This window comes from Myotis lucifugus, unplaced genomic scaffold (genome assembly GCF_000147115.1).
Source record: "Myotis lucifugus unplaced genomic scaffold, Myoluc2.0 scaffold_1941, whole genome shotgun sequence".
In the NCBI taxonomy this organism is placed as follows: Eukaryota; Metazoa; Chordata; class Mammalia; order Chiroptera; family Vespertilionidae; genus Myotis; species Myotis lucifugus.
In genome coordinates this window covers 27196-32230 of record NW_005872989.1, presented here as the reverse complement: position 1 = coordinate 32230, position 5035 = coordinate 27196, and the positions used below count along the sequence as shown (strand labels likewise).

The 5035-nt window shown below is 45.5% G+C and overlaps 1 pseudogene; it reads left to right on the top strand.

Moving 5' to 3' along the window:
- Positions 1-617: 617 nt before the first annotated feature.
- Positions 618-1397, top strand: LOC102439963 (annotated as a pseudogene).
- Positions 1398-5035: the final 3638 nt, after the last annotated feature.

Sequence of the window (5035 nt, the reverse complement as noted above, 5' to 3'; positions counted from 1 at the left end):
AAATACTGAGAAAACAATTTCTTAGTTCAAAGTACTAGTACTTTCACTGGATAACATTTTGTTAAGATACAAAAAAAAAAACCTAGACATACCACTAAATGATGAAAAGTTAAAATTCAATGGCTAGAAAGAAGAAATTTTTCAGTCTATCCTATATAATAAAAGCCTAATATGCTGTGTCCAGTCATCTGTTCAACCAATCAAAGCATAATATGCTAATGATAAGCTAAGGCTGCTCAACCTCTGACTATGATGTGCACTGACCACCAGGGGGCAGAAGCTCCGACTGGTAGGTTAGCTTGCTGCTGGAGTCTGGCTGATCAGGACTGAGCGAGATGGTCGGAACAGGCCCTGGAGCCCTCCCACGGTCCCTCCCCGCCTGGCCAACCTCCCATGTCCCTCCCTGGCCCCGATCATGCACCAGTGGGTTCCCTTGGCCTGTGGGATGGGGCCGAAACCACCTCTCTGACCCTCGGCCTCGCCTGCACCTTCTCACAATCTGGGACCCCTGGGAGATGTCAGAGAGCCGGTTTTGGCCCCATCCCGCAGGCCAGGGACCTGACTGGTACACGGGCCTCTAGTTAAAATATAACTGATGCTGGTGGGAGTGAAACCAATGCCTGGCTCAGAGTAGCAGCAGCACCGCGGCTGCCGGGGGGTTTCTCTGGCCAGTGTCTCTCCCTCCGGTCTACAGCAGGGGGAATATCTTTGGGAACCACTTCAAGGGCCTTTTTGGCAAAAAAAAGAAATGCGCATTCACATGGTGGGCCTAGACGCTGGGGGAAAGACCACCATCCTGTACAAACTGAAGCTGGGTGAGACCGTGACCACCATCCGCTCCATAGGTTTCAACATGCAGAATGTGGAGTATAAGAACATCAGCTTCACTGTGTGGGAGGTGGGTGGCCAGGACAAGACCCGATTTCTGTGGCACCACTACTTCCAAAACACACAAGGTCTCATCGTGGTTGACAGCAATGACCGAGAGCATGTGAACGAGGCTCGAGAAAAGCTTATGAGGATGCTGGTGGAGGATGAGCTCAGGGATGCTGTCCTGCTCAAGTTCGCAAACGAGCAGGACCTCCCCAATGCCATGAACGCAGTTGAGATCACGGACAAGCTGGGCCTCCACTCTCTGCGCCACAGGAACTGGTCCATTCAGGCTACCTGTGCCACCAGTGGGGACGGGCTCTATGAGGGACTGGACTGGCTGTCCAATCAGCTCCGGAACCAGAAGTGAGCCCAACTCCTCTCTTCCCCCTCACTCCCTCCTTCGCCCTTGCTTTCCTCTCATGTGGCAGATGTGCCCCTGTGGTGTGAGTGCCAGAAGCTGTCTCCATGGTCAGTCCTAGTGTGCTTCATCATGCTGTACATGTGCAGACTCAGCCTGCAACCGGGTTTTTATTTAATGTAAATAGTTCTCGTTTCCAATGAGGCAATTTCTGGTACTCCTATGCAGTATTACTTGCCGGGAGCCGGTCCATCCTTGCTGTTTCAAGGGACCTGGCGTATATGGCATATTGTTCTTAACATGTTTGCTTTCCTTAGTGCCATGTGTTTTGACCAAGGTCACCTCTCCGAGAAAGGTTGTTTCCCAGGTGGGGATCTTTCCCTGAGGTTAGGGAGGGGATACAACCCCTTAATTAAGTGCCAGGCGGGTAGTTAAGCTACATAATCTTTACTCCCTGGAATGGAGATAAGAAACGCCCTAACCTTTGTAATAGAAACTGACAGGATTAAAATCGGCTGGTATAAATATGGATGTAACAAGACAATAAACATCAGATCCTCATCAGTTCCTAACCAGAACTCCGACCAGAACTTTGGCTGGAGATCCTGGCTAGAGGTCCTGACTAGGCTGCTGATCAACTGAAGAATGTCTTCGTGTCATTCCTTCTTCGCGGTAAGGAGACATTTTAACACAGAGAAGGGAGAAATGTGCTTAGTGTAGGTTCTGCAGTAACAGCTTGAGTCCAGTCTGCCTGTGGTCTGTCTCCCATCTGGAGCGTGCAGTGGACAGAACAAGCCACAGTACATTCTGCATGGTCACTTACGGTCCCTGATTGGCTTTGTCTTGCTGGGTCATCTGCATCCCATAACATTTGTGCTTGTACCTGTGCTTACACCACTGCCCATGGGGGTGCGCTGGGGGCTGTGGCCACCACTCAGGCCCCTTGGAGGGACCCCAGCCTTCCCTTCGGTCAGTGTGGGTAAGCGTAGGTGCTTTGGTGGGACCACTCTGGCCAGAACGGGAGACCCCCATGGTCCCTACACACACTCACTTGCTCCAGGTTGTCTGGGTCTCACCAGTAGGAATGCAGACAGGTGACCGGTCATCTTAGAGCCTAGCTCCTCAGAGCCCCCGTCCACATGTGCTTTCACTCCCTCAGCCTGCAAGGGTCAGGTTGCCATCAAAAACAATCTCTACTTTTTTCTTTTGTATTTTGATAAACACTGAAGAAACTAAGAGCTGTTAAAATTTACCTTGGGGAAAACCTCAGAACTGGTTTATCTGGTGTTGTGGAACCTCTTACTGCTTTCAATACACGATTAGTAATCAACTGTTTTGTATACTTGTTTTCAGTTTTCATTTCGACAAACAAGCGGTGTAATTATAGTTATTAGAATAAAATCTCTTAACTAAAAAAAATGTATATATATATATATATATTTATATATATATATATATATATACATATATATATATATATATTCTGATGCCAAGAACTTTCATCTCTTTTATGTGCCCTATAAAATGGTCCCAATGTTGACCTTCTCCTACATAATCAGTGGTCTCTACTGGTATGCCCTTTCTAAAAGATCCTGACCAAAACTTCACTAAATGCTCCAGCTCTCCCTCATTTGAATTCCCACAGAGTTAACAATTACTGAGTCAGTGTCTATTCTGTCAGCTTATACCAGCTTTACTGTTACTACAACGATATGATTTTTTTAAATATTACATAAACATAAAAGGACTGGAGAAAATCATAGAAATCTATTAGAATTCTGCAATTAGACCAACTTGCAAGCACCTCCTCATTCCCTTAAATTGCATTATTTGCCCTTAGATCTTTATAAAATTTTTAGATTCTATTAAGGAAAAATTCATAAAGCAGTTTACTTCTCTTCTGCTTCAAGATTTTTATGCTGTCTCATTTCCTAGCAGATCAGCTCATCTAGAGAGAGCACAAATTATAATTCTCCAATGGCTTCACACTTGCCTACAGAATAAAGTACAAATTTCTTATAAAGGCAATATAATTCTCTATTTTCTGGCTTCAGCCTGACTCTCCTGCAGTCTCCCGAGAGCAGCCCCCACACCGTCTGGCAGACAGCTTGTTCCATGCACAGTCCAGGCTAGTTCACCTTGTCCAGCCTGGCTCTCCTATTCTCTCTGCCAGCAATGCCAGTTGCTTCCTGTCCATTTTTCTGACTAAGCTCAAGTCATAGCCACTACTAAACCTTTCCTGACCAAGTACCCCAATTCCTCAATTGCTTTGGCCAATAAAGTTAGCTGATGCTTCCTCTGTACAGGTTTACAGCATGATACCTGTAACACATGTTACCTTTATTGTTACATTGGATAATGTCTACCTCCTTAGCCTGAGAGCTCTCCAAGAGAAGGGACAATGTCTTATTTGGCTTTGTATACCCTAATGCTGAACAGATAGCCTGGTATCAGTACCTTGGCATTACCAACTCCCTCACATTCTATGTGCACTACTGAATTGACAGAAAGAGAATAGTGTCCCTGGAGTTGTGAAATGCTGTGGGCCTAAACTCAACAGAGGCTTAATACATGTTTGCTAAGTGGATGGATGAATAAATGATAAACAAATGCTTAAATTCAGACCAACTACAATAAGTATGGTATAGTTCTGCTTTAAGTATAGATAATCAACTTGGTCTTCCACTAAGACTTTCATTAGTTCAGGAAGGTTTTTCAGAAGTGGAAATGTTTCTATTACTTTTAGTTTGCTTTCAAACAAAATAAAACTGACAAGGGTATTGCCACTGAAACCAGGATTCTAGGACAAACACTGAGATAAAGTGTCTTTTCTGATGCCAGACCCGTCAAATCTCAGCTAAACAGATCCACAAGCACCAGCAGGTTTGTCAGTTAAAGGGGAAACATTACTGTATTTACAGCCAACTCTGGATATTTTTCTTAGATTCTGCAGTGCCAAACATGCCAGCTGACATCACAGAAGTCCTGGTAGGCTTCCAGAACTGGGCTGTGCCCTAACTTCAACTTGAAACTTCTTACCATAATATAGTCAAGGATAAGAAAACATGTTATTTATCTATCATCATAGTAATAATACTATTTTATTCCTGATTTTATATGGTAAACATCTTGTGGTTTTCCCCAGATAAGTAAACAAGTGATATAATATTTTCCTTCCTCCCTATGCCAAATAAAACTCAATGCTTTATATACCCAAGATTATGTTCTCATGCAATCTGTAATTATTCAAGTATTAAAAGACTCAACTACTTGAAACCAAGATGGTGGCATAGGTAAACACCGGAGTTTGCTGCCTCGAACAACCACTTCAAAAATACAACTAAAAGACGGAACGGACATCACCCAGAACCACAGGAAGGCTGGCTGAGGAGAGATTCTTCAACTAGAAGGAAAGAGAACAGCATACCGAGGCTCAGAGGAGGCACAGTGTAGAAAATACAAAGGTACAGAGGTGCACGTGGAGCGGGCTGGTGGCTGAGGGCGCGGTTGTCCTTTTCAATCAGGAGGGAGTCTCAGACTCTGAGCTCCAGATCCAGGCGAGTCTCTAGGGACTCAGACTCAAACGGGAGACTCGGGATTGTCTGGCATCGGTAGGAACGTGAGGGCAGCTTTCTCTCCGAGGTTTGCAGCGGTTGCTGGGGTTCTGAGAAGCAGAGCCTCTGGGAACGGGACTGAGAGCAGCCATAACTGCTCCCCCCACCCGCCCTGTTGATCCCCTGCGACCCGACCCGCCCAAGCCCTGTGCAGAGGCATTTGCCGGATAGCCTCAGGCAAAGGCTAGAT